Genomic DNA, 21,265 nt, shown 5'->3' with positions numbered 1-21,265 from the left:
GCGTGCGTGCGCGCACCGCACGCACACACACAAGTACAACATTTGAATCATTTTTCTTTTGAATGAATCGATATTATTACATTCCACTTCTTTCCTGACACCTCCTAAGGACAATCCTGAATTGGATCTCAAACTGATGAGTTGGTGTGAGCTTATCCATGTGGTTATCCACTCTTCTAATAAGAATCCCCCCCCCCCCCCCCACACACACACACTGTCCACCCTTGATTTTCTGGCTTCCCTCCTCTCCTCCTGCTTCTCCTTCCCCTACCTCTCCCTCATCCACCTCATCAAACCCATACCTCTCTCCTCGCCTCCCCCTCTTACATACACCTCCAACCCAAATTGTCTCTCACTCCCACCATGTTTACTAGACCAGTGTCTCCAAACCCAAATCAGATAAAACCGTCGTCATCAATGGAAAGAAAGTGGTGATCAATTACATCAATGACAAAATCACTACCACCGTATGAGTGGAGACTGCAAGGGTGGTTTGGTTGACGAGAAATATGAAGGGCATGAGATGAAGATGTGGGCAAGGGGTAGCTAACACATACAACAGTACAGGATTCATAAATGATTCAACCAAACACCTCATTTTCTCTCCTTGTTCTTGTTTTTGTTTGAACCGTAGCATTTTTGGTTTTTCGTTCATGAGCAATAAGTACAAATACACCAAAAGATTTCAAACCAGGGCTCCGTGTTGCTATGTTATGAGAACTCTTATCATATATACTATAGAAAAGAAAGCTAATTTCTCCCTCATGTTAATAATGCTACTCTTCTTCTTGATTTTTATAAAATTGTGCAGAAGAACTCAATGTCATTAACCTCAAGGCAACTCACGTACCAAACCAGCGTGGGAAGGGCAATTAAAGATTTGAAGTAAAACAAGCCTTTTCCAATTTCACTGGAATTTTTTTTGTTCAGGAAGAAAGAAGATTGTGTGTGTAGGCACACACGCGCGCATCATACTTATTTGGTTCACAGGGCAAGAAAACTACATCAAATTGAGGACGACATAGATGCTTAATCCAGAAACCAGTCTAATTTTTCATGAAGCATTCAATTTTAGCACCTAAGACACGAAAACGCAGCACAAAGGAAACCCTAAAAAACCCGTGATCGAACCAATTCACATAATAAAAATCCGATTTCAAACAGTAACGGAAACACCCCTCGACATAACCAAGAAATCAGCAACCACAAACTCAAAACCTAAAGAATCCTCCAAGAACACCAACCGTCATAAGAAGGCGGAGCATTGTCGTGCATGTAATCAGCATGCATCGGTCTGTGAACCATGGGCGGCATCATCGGCATAACTCGGTGGAAATCACCTCTGGGCTGAGGCTGCGAATGCATATGCTGCTGTTGCTGCTGCCGCTGATCGCCATACATCATCTTCGTCTCTGTGCTACCTCAAAACCATAACTCTGCCGTAATCCTAGATCGTCGGGAAATGGCCCTAGAACAACACCTCCTTCATTGAGGAGTCGACTCGGGTGAACGAATAGCTAAGCAGATACCCTAACCCTACGGACACAAACGACGCTTGTAGTTGTAGAAGAGAAAGGGAGTGAGGAAAAAAACCTCGTTTTATATCGGGGTTTGCCGGGCCGAATTGCACGTGTGATGACTCGATTCACACGTATGAGCGGGCGCGAACCCCACTGAGCTGGGCTTGGTCCGGACAGCGACTGAGTGCTTGTGCGGTTGTGCGAGACCAACTTTTTTACCGGGTCCAGACCTCCTCGGCCGCTGGACCTAGGGTTCGCAAACGAACCAAGCTTGGGCTCAGTTCGTGAGTTCACTAGCTGATCACGAGCTGCTTTGTTTTTCTCAAACAATTGTTTTTTAAGGCTCGATAATATAATATATATAATAGGCCTTTGTATGTTACCCTCGCCAGTCGCCATTACTTACAAATGCTTTTTTTTCTTATTTTAACATGTAATATATGTATAATACATGTTTATATATATCGAGCTAAATGAAACATACTAAATTGTTTTTTGGGTTTTTTATTTTATTTTTAAATTCTAATCATAATGTGATATATGTACTTGATTTGATAGGGATCAACTATTGAAGCATTAGAATATGACACATGGGTGGGTTTTATAATGTTCTAAAAATAAAGGTTCCAAATATCATTTTTCATTAAAAACATTTATGGTGTGGATTGCCAGTAAATCGACCATGCCCAAAACATTTATGGGGGTCAAAACAAGGAAAAAGCTAAAAAAACTATTTAACATGTTAATTTAGCATTGATGTATTACCCATATATATATATATATATATATGTGTGTGTGTGTGTGTGTGTGTGTGTGTGTGTGTGTGTGTGTGTCATGTAAAACGAATCAAGCTAAGTCGAGCATGCCATGGTCATGCTCGACTCATTTTACCTAAGCCAAATTGCTCGTAGCCCAGCTCACCGAGCTCAAATTCTGAGCAAAGCTGAGCTAAACAATGAGCTTCTCATCTTGTTTACAAGGCGCTAAGACCACAATCTAGTCATTATTTATTTCTTTTCTTCCTCACATGACGAAACTGCACCTAGAATTGAATGCTTGTCTTAGTCTGCCTTAACCAACAAAGTAAAACTCTAGGGGCACTCCCCTTAACCCCTAACCCCAAGGAGGCTCCCCAGCTTCACTTTGTGGAAGGAATCATTCACATAGAGACTCGAACTTTGAGTAGGAGCAAATCTTCTTAATGCTGAGCCTGTTTGCCAGATGAGCTAATACAGAGTCAATATGGCCGCTCTGTTTGCTTAGCACACTGCTAGACCACACGGTTGATCTACGAATCCCATGTCGACTTACGATATCACCTAATCTTGTTTTCTGTTTGGGCACCCATACAAAATGTTTTTTTTTATAAATTTTACCCGGAGAAACTGCCCCAGGCATGGAGACCTAGCCACGCTGGCTCAACCTAACGTAATAGGGTCTCTATCCATGTCGGCCTAAAACTCCGAGGGCTTACCCCTTGACCCTAGGGAGTCACCAAGCTTCAGCTTAGGCAGGGGGGGTGACCCCCAATGAGATTTGAACCTAGAGTGTTCGTCTAACAGTCTAGGCCCCATCCCATTATGCCAAACCCCTTGGGTCTCAAAATGTGGTTTTTACAAACATGAACCCAAACATGTGCTTACCTACTATTGAAAAAAAGTACAATGAGTTTCAAATTCAAGTCAGAGGTTAGTGCTGCCCAAAACACCACTGATGGATTAGAGTCAGAGATGCCTATGACATGATACACTCAATCTGTTGAGAGCGTATCATGTCAGGCGCAGCTCTTACAGTAATATGTCACAGTTGCCTCAGATACCGTTCATCCACAATGTATTCTAATATTTTTTAGCCGTCCATTTTTATATGATTAACAGGATAAATGGCCTCCCAAACACAAGGTTTTGGAATGTTTTTTAGCCATCCATTTTGTATGATATAGATGCCCTTGATGTATAGCATCAATGGCTTTAAAAAAAACTTGTGAGAGCCATTTAAGATAAAAAGGAACAAAGACATTGTGTTAAATGGGCTTTTCGGGCTTTTTTATTTTATTTTTAAATTCTGACCATATAGATCACATACTTGGTTTTATTGAGATCAGCTCTTGAAGTGTTTGATCATATGAGTGGGTTTTTTATTTATAATCATTATGATTTTTATAAAATACAATATTACATTGATTATAACTATAAAATTACTATAAAGTTGGTCATATTTTATATAAACAAGTGCATATTCAGCTTACTTCTAATCAGATATTAAGTATCATAAATAAAGTATTTAAAAGGGAGGGGGTGCATGAAGTAGAGAGTGATCTGGTTTTGGCATACTCAATTGCTTTAATTAGGTGATAGAATCAGATTTAATCTTGAAGTGTAAATCCAATTAAATAGATTCGTATTCTTAACACAATTTTAACAGATTCTTGAACATTCAAAAAGTAAGAAGCAAATAGGGCACCAGCTAGAAAATGCAGCCATATATTTGGGGTAGCATGAATGAACAAGGAGTGATAACAAAAAGAGACAAGGGATCATGAGTTGACCTCCTTAAGCCAAACTTTATTGACTTGAAAAGCCACTTGAGCCAACTGAATATCTCTTTCAAAATCGATCCTCTCTTTTCATTATCCTGTGACCATTTTTTTTCTTATTTCCCTTGAGTTGGTGTCAGGCTCTATAGCAATGTATATCGTATAGGACCTGATGGCCTGGTCAACTTCTCTAAAGCCAGTGCTGAAATTTCTATCCACAGGGACAACTCAGTTGGTTGGTATTTTCATGTGAGCCCCTGTGACAGAGAAACTTTATTGCATATACGAGTGGGGTTCGAACTTACAATATCATATCACATGGTGACTTGCACAAACTGCTCCTACCAGATGATGATTGGAGCCCCCCCCAGTGGAAACTTATTTTGGAATTTGAATCAAGCCTTGGTTGTTAAGGATATGGAAGTCTTACATTTTTTACATGGGATTAAAGCTATTTTTTTCTCTGTCTCACAACCTCATGGTTTCTCAAAAGAAATTTATATTAGATTAGTGGGAACACCCCCTGTCTACATCTCCCACTCTTTTAGTAGGTGCTCTCCAATAGGCCTGGACAATGGGCCAAGGTAATTGGACAGATTTGTTAATACCCCATCCCTCTCTTTATCTCTCGCTCATATTTTACCTTATGCTGTTACTAAAGTCTATGTAAACTCAGATCACTAGAACAATCATCCAAGAGATAATTAAATGCAAGCTCCTTTAAATGTCTTCTTCAATGGTTTGGCTTGGTTCTTTTGTTTCTTTGTGCAAAGTCGTCTTTTATCAACTTCATGTCTGTACCCAAATAATTGGGTTGATTTCGGAATCTAGCGAGTAAAACATAATTGAATGCATAAAAGTTTAAATGCATACCTGCATATAATATAAATATATTACAAAGACGACGTGTTTTTCTTTTCCTCCGCTTTATTACATGATATTATATTTGTGCCAACTTTTATGATCATGCATATGATGGACCCACATGAGAGAGAGAGAGAGAGAGAGAGAGAGAGAGAGATTGGTTTAACCTGAACTTGGTTTGGTGGCACTCAAATAACTATGAAATCATACTTGGTTTGACACTCAAAACAAAGTAAAAAATCTGTTCTAAGTAATAAGTTTATACTTATTTCCTTATTATGAAGCATGACTTAAGCCTCCAAAGTCTGGACTACATTTTTTTGTAGTGTTGGATATTAACGTCTTTTTTTTTGTTTAAAGAAGAATATTTCATTCAAAATATGAAGTATAAAAGATAGGAAAACATGAAATAGCGTGTCTGACAACTTATCACCCACACATTGAAACAAAGAAACATTATTTTTGTGTTTAACCTTCTACTATTTAAAAAGTCGTTTTCAACTTTCAACACCCTTTCTGGAAAAAATAAATGGTAAACCAGAATGCTTAAACAACAATTTTGTAAATATAATATGCTTGAACATCTGAGCAAAAAATAATTATAAGATGAAGCTTTAATATGTAATAAACCAGAACTTGAATATCTTTTCTGAAAATAAAAGAAATTAGGACAGCTTTTCTACAAATATGTGAACTCAAATAGCCTCTCAAAATTTTTTATAAGTTATGATGTGCGTTTTTGGAAAATAATAACTTAGAACCTTTAAACAGTTATTTAGTGTTCGTAAATATAAACAAATAAAGAACTAAGCTGCAAATATAAAACAAATGCTCTGTTTGGGAGCCACTGTAGAAGAGAAAGAAAAGGTTCATTTAAAAGTGAAGTTGATGGTGACTGCTCTTTCAATGGTTTGGCTTGGTCTGGGTCTGGGTCTAGGTCTCTTTTGTTTCTTTGTGCAAAGCCTTTTATCAACTTGGAAGTTTTAGGCCACAGCTGGACCCAAATTAATAAAGTGCGAGAGGGACTGACTTGAGCTCGACATCTACTCAGTAAAAAATGATCGAATGCATAAAAGTTTAAAAACATAACTGCATGTAATTTAAGAGCCGAGATCTCTCCGCTAAACTAAACAAGTAAATCACATCTGTAAGGTTAGTTTCATGAAAAGCAAAACAAAAAACAAATAAATGAAAAAGAAAACTCATTTGTAGGTAATGTCGACATGAGCAAATGTTAACCCTATACATATATAGACAGAGTGCGTGTGTGTAAATATTGAGAATATACATGAAGAATATTGAAAATATGCATCAAGAATCTTGTTAAATTTTGAAAAACTTTACTTCTTTACTAACATTTTCAAAACTAATAAGAATTAATAAATTTGTTTTTTATAAAATACAATATTACATTGATTATTACTAAAAAAACTACTATAAAGTTTGTCATATTTTATATAAATGAGTGCATAATCAGCTTATTTTAATCAGGTAACGCTGGGATAGATATGCCGCAGTGGCATGACCTTTTTAGTGTGACAAGTCAGACACAATTATATGCAGAGACAATTTTAATAGGTATATAGCAACAATACTTTCATATTTTTAATAAAAAATATTCTTAAACTTTAAAATATCAAAAATTTAATAGTTTTTATTGCTTAAAAGATTAGAAAGATATGTATCCTCGTTTCTTATTTTTCACATGTCAAGCTCCAGTTGTTTATCACATTGCATCCATGTTACTATGACATAAATTTTAGGTGATATTAGAAACCCTCACATAGGGCGAAAGAAGATAAGGTCAGGGGCACCCCTATCTGTAATATTTTCATCGGGTAGAGGCCATCCCACGACTTCGGTCCTCAAAGAAACACCTTGCCTGTCTTGAAGTCCTTGGTAATAAATTCAGAAGGAGTAAATTCAAATATGCAATCATTATCCGATGTAAAATGCCCCACAAAAATCAAATTATTTGTCATTTTGGGAACATATAAACTATTTTCAAATATGAATGAATTTCCTTGAATTTGAATGGGAATGTCCCCTTTATGAGATATAGGGATGACCTTACCATTGTCGACCATAACTATTTCAGAGCTTGAACAGTGCTGTTTGTTTTTCATGAATTAGTCATGGTTGACAAAATTGTTGGTAGCCCCAGAATCGGGATACCAGTATTCATTTTCAGCTTCCTGTAATGACAGCAGAAAATGCACGCAGAATATCTCAACAAGATTTTGCGGAGTGACCTTTTCTACCATAAAAATGACAAGTTATGATACCTTTTGGTTGCCCATCAGTTGCTGGATTCTGATGGTGTTGATTTCCATGTTGTGGATGTCCATTATGAATTTGGCCATATTGAGACTGTTGGTGACCATATCCAAATGGGATCCGACCTTGACCTCGTCTGCTCTGAAAGAATTCACGACCTCAGCCTTGACCTCGAACAACATTAAAAGTTGTTATAGTTTTCTATTTTTCTGACTTTTCTCCTCCGTTTGGGCAAAGGATTTGTTGACACTTCTCTTGATTGAGCAGTAAATCATATATTTCAGCAAAGGAGGGTTGTTTTGTTGCAGACGTTACAATGGATGTATCAAAACTTTTGTATTCAGAGGAGAGACCATTCAGGACAAGTTGAATAACATCATCATTTGGAACATGATTTTCTATGGCATCTAGAGAATCAACAAGCATTTTTATTTTCTCTAGATATTTTATGATACTCATGTGACCTTTTTTTATGAACATCAATTCTTTCTTCATCATCATAATACATAGTGGAGACTGTGACTCTTATGATTTTTTTAGCATGATCCATGCATCATGAGCCAATCTTGATCTGACAATCTGTCCAAGAATAGCCTCTGAGACAGTGGCCTTTATCCAACTCAATGCCAACTGATCAGATTTTTGCCACATAATAAACGCATGATTGCATTCCTGCTTGCCATCTTCAATGATGAATTCAACAGGAGCATGGCAGTCTCCATTGATGAATCCAATCAGATCTTGAGAGATCACGACTGATTCGAGGTGACTCTTCCATAACATATAGTTGCCTCTGTTTAGCTTGACAGAGACCAAACTTGCTATCGCGTTCCACTGGGTCGATTGAACCTTCGACATTGCGGTATTAGCCACGAGGCTTTGATACCATGAAATAAAATAATACACAAAATAGAATGAAGCTATCTTGCTTACACAATGCGCAAGAGGCAAATGATGATTATATAATATCTCTCGTAACGATTTAAAGCTCCACCAAAGGTGGAAAAGATAAAGATTTACAATGTTAACACAAAAGTATAATAAAAGAAACAAAAAGATTTTACAGCAAATATTTCTATTTTGAATTCATCGGTATCCACCACGTAACTGCTCTGTTTCCTTCTTAACAATAGGATACTGCTCCTCTGATTGCTCCTTAATACTAGGATTTTGTTTCACAGTAGAATTATCTTTAACAAGAACTTCAGTTTGTGATGAAAATTTTGTTGATGGTCATAACCCTGTTGCCCTGTAATTTCACTCGCATCCCCGAAAATGGCTTAAAAAGTGACAACCAGTCCCTATGACTATGGCTTCTGTTGCTCTCGCTTTATGAGTGAGGACCACAAACCTCAGGTTTCACCATTTTCATGAGACACTATCACAAACAATAAGATAGGATCAGCGGCGAAAGTTAATTTATCCAATAATAGTGGAAGATCTCGTCCACTGTTACAGGCTTTATATATATATATATATATATATATATATATATATATATATATATATATATATATATATATATATATATATATATATATATATATATATATATATATATATATAGGAGAGAGTAACTATAATATGAGAACTAGAAATATGAGAACTACCGTGTGAACTGGGCATTTCCAAGACTTTTTTTTGGAAATCCAATCATATAGATGTGTTTGGCATGGTCAATTTGCTAGCAATCACATCCATTCGATGAAAAAATATGATTTTTGGGCCCTTGAATATTTATGAAGATTATGAGCCATTGATTTTAAAGCCTTAAAAAATCTCGTCTACTCATCATACTCGGATGATTAAAGAGTGGTCCTTATAAAACCAAACACGTAGATCACATCCATACAGTTAGATTCACGAGAAAAGAACAAAAAATCCATGAAAATCACGGTTCACATGATATTTCTCATCTTTTCAGTTCTCACTCCTCGTTCTGTCCCGTTAGGCCCCTAAAAAATCAGAGTTTTTCATATTTTTTCTCACATCTAACACCACATATGTGATCTATAGGTTTTGTTTAGTAAAAACCGACTTTTGGATCACCGGAATATAACATATATACATGTTTCTCCAATGAACCAAAATCAATGGCTATAAAGTTGGTCATATTTTATATAAACGAGTGCATAATCAGCTTACTTCTAATCAGATATTAAGTATCTTAAATAAAGTATTTAAATTCAGGATATGTTTATATACAGAATCAATGAATAAGAAAAAATAATGTGGTTAGATTAAATTTTAAAATTTCTAAATTTGATCCAATATGTACAAAATTCAGCTTTCTAAAATGAAAAATTTAAATTTTGAATAACGTGCATTTCAACTTTTATTAAAAAAGAAAATCCTTATTTAACAAAACATACAAAAAATTAGTGCAACGGGCGACCCCTCTCTGGATTTTAGGTTTTGAAGACCTTTGAAGGAAAGCCAAGATGATGGCTTGTAGGCATATAATCACAGTTGGTGTCACCAGCAAACGTATGCCATACGGCAGGGTACTAGTCAGTCTCCCCATCACATACGCCTGTTGGCTTATGAGAACTTCAGTTTGTCGTGAAAATTTTGCGTGGACCACAAACCACGGGTCATTCACATTCAATTAGGTGGTCGAATAAGATTTAATCTTGAAATGTAAATCAAATTAAATAGATTCGTAATTGATTGGCGTTCTTAACACAATCTTAGCAGATTCGTGAACATTCAAAAAGTAAGAAGCAAAAAAGGGCACCAGCTAGAAAATGCAGCCATATATTTGGGGTAGCTATCACAAATGAACAAGGAGTGATAACAAAAAGAGGCAAGGGATCATGATTGACCTCCCTATGCCAAAGCCAAACCATATTGACTTAAAAAGCCATTTGAGCCAATTATCCATCTCTGTCAACACTACAAGAAAAATGTTAATTAGCGACGGAAATTTGCGACGGATTTTTTCCGTCGCAAATTAGCGACAGATTAGCTAGAGAAAACTTTCTTAATGAATCCGTCTCTAAGTAGCGACGGATTAGCGATGAAAGTTGTTTCATCGCTAATCCGTCGCTAATTAGCGACGAATTAACGGCAACTATTATTTCGTCGCTAATTCTCAATACAAGAAAAACATTTTAGCGAGGGGTTTAGCGAGGAAATTTTTCTGTCGCTAATCCGTCGCTAATTAGCGAGGGATTTAGCGACGGAATTTTTCCGTCGCTAATCCGTCGCTAATTTTCGATTTAAACCGAGCGCGAAATTTTCCCTCTCTCCCCGTTCGAAATTTAAATCGATCGCGCTTGATTTAAACCGAGCGACGTCGGAGTGCGCGTTGGAGAGCATGTACATGAGAGTGGAGGACGGCGACGCCGGAGGACAGTCGGCGATCGCTGGAGGACGTCGGCGCCAGTTCACGGAGGACGACAACGTCGATTCACGGAGGACAGCGACGCCGGAGGACGGTCGGCAATCGTTGGATGATGTCGGCGCCGGTTCACGGAGGACAACAACGTCGGTTCACGGAGGACGGTGACGGCGATCGCTGGAGGACGTCGGCGCCGGTTCACAGAGGACGATGGCGCCGGTCCATGGAGGATGACGGCGACGCCGGTTCACGAAAGATGACTGTGCCAGTTCATGGAGGACGGCGACGCCGGAGAGCATCGGTTCATGGAGGACGGCGACGCCGGTTCGCGATGAGGCGGAGCGATCGTTCTGTGCATGCAATGCCTGTCGGGTGCGGTATAAGTCCGGCTTAGTGCTGCCGGAATACCGCCCGACAAGGATCATTTTTTTTTTTTTAAGATTTAGCGACAGATTAGCGACAGATTCGTCGCTAATCTGTCGCAAAGTAGCGACGGAATTAACGCCAGATAATTTTTTCCGCTAATTAGCGAGCAAAAATTCGCGATGGCCTCTATCCATCGCTAATCCGTCGCTAAACAGTTTAGCGACGGATTAGCGATGGATAGAGGCCGTCGCTAATCCATGGTTTTCTTGTAGTGCAAAATCAATGCTCTCTTTTCATTATCTTGTGACCATTTCTTTTTCTTTTTGGTCAGTGTCTCTAGGAATGTGTATCCTATAGCACCTGATGGTCTGGTCAACTTCTCCAAAGCCGGTGCTGAAATTTCTTCCCACGGGTACAATTCATTTGGGTGGTATTTTCATATGGGCCCCTATGGCAGAAATTTTGTTGCATATACTAGTGGGGTTCGAACTTACAATATCATATCATGTGGTGACTTGCACAGAGTGTTCTGCCCCAAACACTGGATCTGCTCACACAGGCTAACACATCCTATATATATATATATATATATATATATATATATATATATATATATATATATATATATATAGAGAGAGAGAGAGAGAGAGAGAGAGAGAGAGAGAGAGAGAGAGAGAGATCCTTCCGTTCATGTTTTTGAAAGTTTCTTTTACCTCTTGCTTTTATTTACTTGCATCGATATTGTCTGTTCATGTTTTTGAAAAATTTTCAATTGTTTTCATATGTTGCATCATGTGGGGTGCTAAAGAAAAAAAAATCTCTGCAAAATCCAAATCTGGCCGTAGAAGATCCTCTTTTTTTTTTTTTTGATCACCTGGTATGCATTTGATTATTAATAAGCTGGGGTTTCCTACTTTATTTAATGATTATCAACATATTTACTATTTTTATTTTATTTAAATACAAAATTTTATCGGGTTCATAGTGACTTTATGTTATGGACAACGCACATAAAATATGGCGTGTTCATAAATTGCAGCCTATTCATTTTATATATCGTTCATGACTATTGGATGTCACCTTTAGCTCAATGTCGATCTTGATTATTGTTGATTTGAACACTTCCAACTTAGCTTATGATCTTATCAGGTTTAACAACAATGCAATTGATCTATATTTTCATGTTCCTTTACTAAATTCTATTTCAATTCAGCTCCAGTTTTCTTTCATTCATGGATGGTGCTACATATATTAATATTTTATTGGAATAACATTGTTCCCTTGCGACTTACAGTGTACAGTTGCGCTAGAGTCTGTTTTGCTTTTGTTGAGTCTGATGTAAGCTGCCCGGTTCAGGTGAATCAATACCCCGAAGGGGCAGCCCGTATACTTGAACTGTAATAGCCTGCGGGCAAAATTGTGAATGAATTAAATGCGTTGAGCTTTCTTTTGTTCACCCTCGTTGTGATTGCTTCTTGTGATTGCAACTTCTCTCCCTCTATTCTCTCTTGCTCTCTTGCACTCTGATCATAAGCTTCCGCGACCGGCAAGCGAGCTGACGAGTAGGCTTGCGGCGGTAAGGAAGGACCGTCGCGCCGCGCTGGCCCATTGAAGGAAATAGGCCTGTGACAAGTGGTACCAGAGCCCGTTCTCGTGCTGGGGAAGGGACTTCGGAGTCGGTGTCGACAGACACGCCGACAGGCTGCGATTTGTGGGCAAGACATCGTGGCGCCTTATCAACACTTGCGCAACACCAGAGGCAAGGCAGTTGCCGAAGCTGAGGAGATGGGTTCACCTCGGAGCCAAGAAGAGTTGGCTGCAACTGTTAACAAGTTGGTGGAAGATGTGACTTCGCATGATGAAGCGATTTCACGCGCATGTGAATCATTCAATAGATTGAATGATGTGGTGGCGAGCCTGCAAGAGCAGGTGAACTTACTAATGGGACAGGTCACTTCGTTGACGACTACAGTGACCGATCTTGAGTTGAGGAACCATACGTTGCAGCGGACGGTGACCCTGAATGGCGGAAATGGTGAGAGACCATCAAGGATTGATGTACCTAGACCCGCAAAATTCAATGGTTCTCGCGACAGCAAGGCCATTGAAAACTTCTTGTTCCAAGTAGAAGACTACTTGGATATCCAAAATGTGACCCTTGAAGATCTGAGGATCAAGGCTGCAGCGACCCTACTTGATGGTGATGCTATCGCTTGGTGGAGGCGGAAGCGCAATGACATGGAGAGGGGTCAATGTGTGATAGACACCTTTGACGACTTCAAAGTAGAGTTGCGCAACTACTTCATGCCAAGAAATGCGCAGAGACAGGCTTACCGGATGGTTCGTGAACTCAAACATACTGGTTCGTTGCAAGACTATGTCCGAACGTTCCAGAAGCTTATGCTGGAGATACCTAACATGCCAGAAGACGACATGCTCAACTGGTTCATTGTGGGACTTCAACCATGGGCACAGTCCGAAGTGGAAAGAAGCAACCCCCGTATTTTGGAAGATGCATATGTGGCGGTTGAGCGCTTAGTTGATACTCAGCGCAAACCTTTCACCCCATAAACCAAAGTTGGGAAGAAGCCTGACCACGGAGGCAAGAAGAATGAGCAGCGCAACGATAAAGGTGAGACGTCGACACGCCATCAATCCGAAAAGAAACAGAACTACACAAAGCATAACAACAGCAACAAGGGTGCGGTTGTGACATGTTGGTTCTGTGGTGATAGACATATCGCCCGGCAATGCCCAAAGCGCCTTGTAAAGGATGACGGGCAAGCCAATGCTGCACAGGAAGAATGCAGCGATACTGAAGGCAGTGATACTGAGACCATGCAACCGAGGATGGGCGCCATGCAATCGATTAACGCAGCTAGAAGTTGCGCAGCTAAGAACATGCAGGTCAGTAAGGAACTTATGTACGTAGAAGTCATTATGAATGGAAAGTCTACTTCGGCAATGGTAGACTCCGGGGCCACACACAACTTCGTCTCGCGGGAAGAGGCAGAGCGGTTGGGCTTGAAAACTGGGCCAAAGCAGAGGACTATCAAAACAGTAAACTCTGAGGCCAAGCCCATTCTTGGTGAAGCAAGAGATGTGGCTACGCAAGTGGGGAGTTGGGTCGGCAAAGCCAACTTCTCTGTGGTGCCCCTGGACGATTTTAAGGTGATTCTGGGTATGGAGTTTCTGCGAAGCCAGAATGTGATGATGCTGCCAAAGTTTAACACGTTGACGATCATGGGATCAGACCTGTCCCACACAGTGCAGTGCCTTACGCAGAAAGGCAAGTCTTCAGTGTTATCAGCAATGCAACTGAAGAAGGGTGTCAAGCATGGGGAGCAGACATTCTTAGTTGCAGTGCGTGCAGATGAAGGGAAGGTAGAAGCAGCAGTGCCGCCGACCCTAGCCCCTCTATTGGAGGAGTTTTGGGGGGTGATGCCTCCGGAATTGCCAAAGCGTCTTCCGCCAAGACGCGAGGTCGACCACAAGATTGAGTTGACCCCGGGAGCAAAGCCTCCCGCAATGGTTCCATACCGTATGGGGCCAGCAGAGTTGAAGGAGCTGCGCAGGCAGCTAGACGAGATGTTGGACGCAGGCATTGTTCGTCCATCAAAAGCCCCATTTGGTGCCCCGGTCCTTTTTCAGATGAAACATGATAGCTCTAAACGGTTATGTGTGGATTACCGGGCATTGAACAAGGTCACGGTGAAGAACAAGTACCCATTGTCATTGATAGCAGACTTGTTTGATCAGCTAGGCAGTGCCCGTATCTTTTCCAAGCTAGATTTGTGATCGGGTTACTGGCAGGTGAGGATTGCCGAAGGTGATGAGCCGAAAACAACTTGTGTCACCCGCTATGGTGCTTACGAATTTCTAGTAATGCCATTCGGGTTGACAAATGCTCCAGCCACGTTCACGACTTTAATGAACCAGATTTTCTACCCTTACTTAGACAAGTTTGTGGTAGTCTATCTGGATGATATCGTGATCTACAGCAGTAACATGGAGGAACATGTCGGGCACTTGCGAACAGTGTTTCAGGTGCTGAAGGAGAATGACCTCTGTGTTAAACGAGAGAAGTGTCTCTTCGGGCAGGAGGAGATCAGCTTCCTTGGCCACGTTGTGGGGCGTGGTGTGCTGCGTATGGATGGGCAGAAGATAAGGGCCATCCAGGAATGGGTTCCGCCAAGCAAAGTGCCAGAATTGCGGTCATTCCTCGGCTTGGCAAATTATTATCGGCGTTTCATCGAAGGTTATTCCCTCATTACTGCGCCCCTCACAGAGTTGTTGAAGAAGAATCGGGTATGGCTCTGGACAGGAGCGTGCCAAGATGCCTTCGAGGGCTTGAAGAAAGCCTTAGTGAGAGAGCCAGTGCTGCGACTGCCTGATCATTCGAGACCCTTCGAAGTCCACACTGATGCCTCAGACTTTGCCATTGGCGGAGTTATTATGCAAGACGGGCATCCGATCGCATATGAAAGTCGTAAGCTGAAGGATGCAGAGAGGCGGTACACAGTGCACGAACGTGAGATGACCGCCATTGTGTATTGCCTCAGGACCTGGCGGCACTACCTTTTGGGTGCCGAGTTCGTCGTCAAGATGGACAATGTGGCCACGAGCTATTTTCAGACGCAAAAAAAGCTGACGCCCAAGCAAGCTCGATGGCAGATGTTTTTGGCTGAGTTCGACTTTGCCTTAGAGTACAAGGTTGGAAAAACCAATGTTGTGGCGGATGCCCTGAGCCGTAGGGCTGAATTAGCTGCTGCGCGCGCAGAGCCTTCTGAAGTGCATTTGGAGGGTGCATTGCTGAGCCACATCCGCGAGGGTACACAGCAGGATCCGACCGCACAACACCTTGTTTCTCTGGCGCAGGCAGGGAAGACTCGGCGATTTTGGCTACAGGATGGCCTCCTTGTAACAAAAGGGGGACGCATCTTTGTACCACGGTGGGGAAGCCTTCGCCGAGAGCTACTTAAGGAGTGCCATGATACACTATGGGCCGGCCATCCTGGTCAGGAGCGGACCTTAGCACTCCTTGAGCGCGGCTACTATTGGCCGCAGATGAGAGACGATGTTGAGGGGTATGTGCGGACATGCCTCATCTGCCAGCAAGATAAGGGGACAAACCAGAAGGCTGCCGGTCTCCTTGAGCCTCTACCAATTCCAGAATGTCCTTGGGAAAGCATCTTTATGGACTTTATTGTTAGTCTGCCAAAGGTAGAGGGCCTCAGTTCTATTTTAGTCGTGGTGGATCGTTTCTCAAAGTATGCCACCTTCATCTCAGCTTCCAAGGAGTGCCCTGCAGAGAAGACTGCAGAGTTGTTCGTAAAGCATGTGGTGAAGCACTGGGGCATACCAAAGAGCATTGTGAGCGATCGCGATGCTCGCTTCACGGGCAAGTTCTGGCGTGAAGTATTTCGGTTACTTGGCTCTGATTTGCTGTTTTCAACAAGCTTCCATCCGCAGACAGATGGGCAGACAGAGCGCATCAACGGGATACTGGAGCAGTACCTTAGGCACTTTGTTAGTGCCAATCAGAAAAATTGGGTGAAGCTCCTTGATGTGGCACAGTTTTGTTATAATCTGCAGAAGAGCGAATCTTCAGGCCACAGCCCGTTTGAGATAGCCACGGGGCAGCAGCCACTGACCCCGCACACTCTTGCCGCACAAGAAAAGGGAAGGCCATCCTTCGCCTATCAGTTTGTTCGCGACTGGCACAAGCAGAATGAGTTGGCGAAGGCATTATTACACAAAGCGGCGAAGAGAATGAAGAAGTCGGCAGACAAACACCGTCGGCCCGCAGGGTTCCAGGTTGGGGACCAAGTGTTGGTGAAGTTATATCCTGGTCGCACAGGCATCTTCCATGGGCGGCACCGCGGACTACTCAGAAAGTATGAGGGACCCTTCACCATCACAAAGAAGGTGGGCAAGCTGGCATATAAGCTGGAGTTGCCCCCAGACTTCAAGGTGCACCCGGTGTTCCACGTGTGCAACCTCAAGCAGTTCCATCCAGATGATGGAGACCCGGAACGCAATGTGCCGCAACGCGCTCCCATCATGCAGAGGGCCCCGGCAGCACAACGGGCCGAGAAGCACCTCAGTCAGATCCTTCGCCACAAGGTCAACTACTTGGGGCAAGCGAAGAAATACTTGGTGCAGTGGGAGGAAACAATGGAACCAACGTGGGAGCCTGCATTTCGAATGAACAGCCGCTACCCGGCTGAAGTCAGGGCTTGCCACAAAACAGATGACGCCGAGGACGGCACATGATTTGAAGGGGGGAGCATGTTCCCTTGCGACTTACAGTGTACAGTTGCGCTAGAGTCTGTTTTGCTTTTGTTGAGTCTGATGTAAGCTGCCCGGTTCAGGTGAATCAATACCCCGAAGGGGCAGCCCGTATACTTGAACTGTAATAGCTTGCGGGCAAAATTGTGAATGAATTAAATGCGTTGAGCTTTCTTTTGTTCACCCTCGTTGTGATTGCTTCTTGTGATTGCAACTTCTCTCCCTCTATTCTCTCTTGCTCTCTTGCACTCTGATCATAAGCTTCCGCGACCGGCAAGCGAGCTGACGAGTAGGCTTGCGGCGGTAAGGAAGGACCGTCGCGCCGCGCTGGCCCATTGAAGGAAATAGGCCCGTGACAAACATACTAGGCTTGTAAAATCCCAAGGACACATGTTTAGTTGGTGTAATTTAATCTTATGTTGTGCTAGGATGAATAAAAAGGAAAAAAATCAAAAAGACATTGTCGTAATTGATGTATTGAGCCTCCTCTTTTTCTTGTCCAACAGGAGCAGCAGAATATTATTTATAGTGCACAACAATCAGAGCTAATATACCAGCTCCATAGAACCAGCTCGACTCCATTTTTATTCTATCCTCAGCAAAACTTGCAGTCTTTACTTTTCTCGTGTTTTTTTATTTAATTTGGTTAAATTGGAGATTCCTTCATCTGTCAACAAAATTGTTCATGTGTAGGCCGGTGGAATTTAGGATCTCCTCCACTTTGGACACGCTCGATCGCTCGAGTAGATGAAGAAATCGTGAGGATTTTTGCATTAGATCTTTTTTTCTCGATTTTGTTTAGAAATTCGGTTTTTTGTGATTAGAGGGGGAGGAATCTGATGAGTTGCAGGGATTTGATGAGATCGGGGTTTCAAAGAGTTATGTATTGAGAGGAGGTGTGGAATTAGGTTTCAGAGCTTTATTTGGCATGGGTGTTATATTGGCTAACATTTCACACATTATGAGGAAAAGAAAAAGAAAAAGAACAAGAACAAGAACAAGAACAAGACAAAGATTATAAATGATTAAGTAGTCTCTCAATCTATAGGTTTAACACAAAAATGCAGCACCAAATATCTCAGCAGAGCAAGGCGGGGAAGAAGCCACCCAACTACCCGAGGTTCTTGTGTGGCCCCTCATACCCACCCGACCAGCCAGCTAGTATCTCCTCTGAAGGTGTGTTGCAAAAACTCTTTTTTTTTTTTGTATTTTGTTTTGTTTTTTTCTTCTTCAATATTGTGATGTAGTGGGTGGCCACATGTATTTTTGTTTCTTTGAATAGATGATGCATGTTTTCTTGTTGATAGATTCTTTTGCTTTTTCTTTCTAGATTACTAACACATGGACAAACATGATTTTGCTTTGTTAATAGATATAAAGATCCATTGATAAAATATTGCACATATATAGAATTAAAATTTTTAAAGTGCAACTATTGTGGTGTCTACTTTATGGATGACATTCCTTTCAAACACCACTTGGCAATGATGTGTCCCTCACCTCAACTTGTGACATATGTTAGAGATGGCTATTTTTTTATTTGGGATTGAAGCTATTTTTCGATGTCTCACTACCTCATACTTTCTCAAAAGAAATTTATATTAGATTTACCTCAACAAAGTAATATAATATGGCATAAGCAAAATTAGTGGGAATATCTCCCACTCGCTTTGTAGGTGCTCTCCAGCAGGTCTCGACAATGGGCCAAGGGGTCTCCGGGTGGCCTGTGGTGGCCTTAGTTTCTACAAGAATGCCCGACCTGAATCGGGCTTAAACCAAGCCCAACAAAATCTTATGTTGGGTTGGGTCGGGTTAGCCTGCAGGCTATCGAGCTACCCATGGTGTGTGTGTGTATATATATATATATATATATAGTGATTAAAAAAATGGATCCCATATGTTCTTTTGCATGTTTTAAATCTTCTGTCTGCCTCGAGAAATAGGAAACTTGAAGTGTCTCACTGATTTAGCCTTATCTAGTAACTCTCTTACAGATCTAATACCTGCCTCTATAGGAAACTTATCCAATCTTGTGACTTTGCACTTTTATGACAACAATTTCACTGGACCCATCCCTCCAGAAATATCAAACTTGAAGCATCTCACTCATTCACACTTAAGTTATAACTCTCTTACAGGTCTAATACCTGCCTCTATAGGAAACTTGTCCAATCTTGAGAGTTTGTATCTCGATGAAAACAATTTGAGTGGACCTATCCGCATTGAAATAGGAAACCTTTTGAACCTTCAAGATTTTCAATTAAGTCATAATCATCTATCAGGATCCATAACATCAGAAATCTGCAATGGTGGGCGGCTATCTAGATTTATTGCTATGGACAACAAGTTTTCGGGGCTTGGACCGAGAGGCTTAACAAATTGCAAAAGCTTATGGGAGCTGAGATTGAATGGGAACCAAATCAGGTATAACATAACAGAAGCTTTTGGGGCGCTTCCAAGCCTAGCATATGTTGATTTGAATGACAACCAATTCTGTGGTGAGCTGTCAGCAGATTGGGGAGGATGTCACAATCTCACACACTTGGATATCGCTAGCAATCATTTAACTGGTGCCATTCCATCATCAATTGTGCGTATGGCTACGCTACAGGAGCTACAACTTTCTTCCAATATTTTGAATGGTGAAATTCCTACAGAAATAGGTGCATTGAAATCGCTATCTAAGCTGAACTCGGTTGTATAGTAAGGTTAGTCATGCTACAATGGCTTGATTTGTCAATAAATAATCTTAGTGGAAGTTGTGCCAGCATATTTATTGTGAATCTGAATCACAATGAGTTAAGTGGAACAATTCTATTTCAATTTGAGAATCTAGCATCTCTACAAATTTCATTAGACCTTAGCGAGAATGCACTTAGTGGACAAATACCTGCAATCTTCTTAAAATCTCTATGCTAGACAGTCTTGTGGGTTGACCTTCCATTTTAGTTGTGTATGCTCAAAATACATTCTTTTATCGTCGGAATGGATGGTTGCTGAGTAAAAATCGGTGGTGTCAAACAAACCAACATGGCTTCCTTCCATGCGTCAATCTAAAAGATTTAGTATCTTTCATGCAGTACGAACATGTCAATCTCCCATGTGTGCTCCAACCAAATAACATACCATATGCAGGAAAGTCATTGATTGTCCATATAACAACAACCTTCATATTGAAATTTTATTTTTTGTAGGCATTGTACGTGAGAACACCGTCATCCCACAATATTTTCAGTTCATCAATCAATGACTTTAAATATACATCAAGATTTTGGCCTGGAGAGGTCAGATCAACGATTAATAGAGACAAGAAAAGATTTTGACGCTTCATACACAAGCTTGGAGGAAGGTTGTATGAAGTTACAAATACTGACCAACACAAGTATGGAGTTGATCTACCCTCAAATGGATTAAATTCATCTATATATAGACCGAACTTAACATTTTTAACTTTCATTGCGAAGTTCTGATAAGTACGATTAAAGTGCTTCCAAGCTTCCGCGTCAACAGGATGCGTGATCTAGTCTTCATCATGTCGAACTTTATTTGTATGCCATCTCATGTGTTTAGCTATCCTCGAAGCATATACAATCGTTGCAATCTAGGGGTGAGAGAAAAGTAGCGGAGCGACTTATATGAAACTTTTTTTGACCTCGTGCTACCATTGCCTCTTGTCCTTGGCTTGAACCGAGGATGCCCATATGACGGTCATGATCTGCTATTTTCCTGATTTTTGAAATACAACATGCAGTGATTTGGATAAGTATATATCTTTTGATACCCCATACCTAGAGCGTTGATCATAACCTTCACACGATAGAAATTTTGTGACAATTTCTTATCTTTGGGCAAAATATTCTTCACAATAGAGCACAAACGGTCAAAACATGATTGACTCAAATTAAACTCGAACTTTAAATTCAGTAGTTGAAGAACTGCAAACAAGATAGTGTGACTGTCACAACCATTCCAAAGTGGATCATCAACATCTCTAAGTAAATCATAAAATCTACTAGTTGTATCGTTTGATGCTTCTTCCTCCACTTTAGTTGTTACATCACTAGGACC

The 21,265-nt window shown here is 41.0% G+C and overlaps 1 long non-coding RNA gene across 1 annotated transcript in view; it reads right to left on the bottom strand.

Moving 5' to 3' along the window:
• Positions 1 to 879: 879 nt before the first annotated feature.
• LOC149814395 (uncharacterized) overlaps positions 880 to 21,265 on the bottom strand; it is a 202,812-nt gene continuing 182,426 nt past the window's right edge. The window contains exon 2 of the long non-coding RNA XR_016427941.1: positions 880 to 1,218. This is a non-coding gene — a long non-coding RNA (uncharacterized LOC149814395). The remainder of the gene's footprint in view (positions 1,219 to 21,265) is intronic.

Source organism: Nuphar pumila, chromosome 15 (assembly GCF_984573655.1).
Source record: "Nuphar pumila chromosome 15, dmNupPumi1.hap1.1, whole genome shotgun sequence".
NCBI lineage: Eukaryota > Viridiplantae > Streptophyta > Magnoliopsida > Nymphaeales > Nymphaeaceae > Nuphar > Nuphar pumila.
Note: the sequence above shows the minus strand (reverse complement) of the source record. Positions and strands in the feature narration are given on the sequence as shown.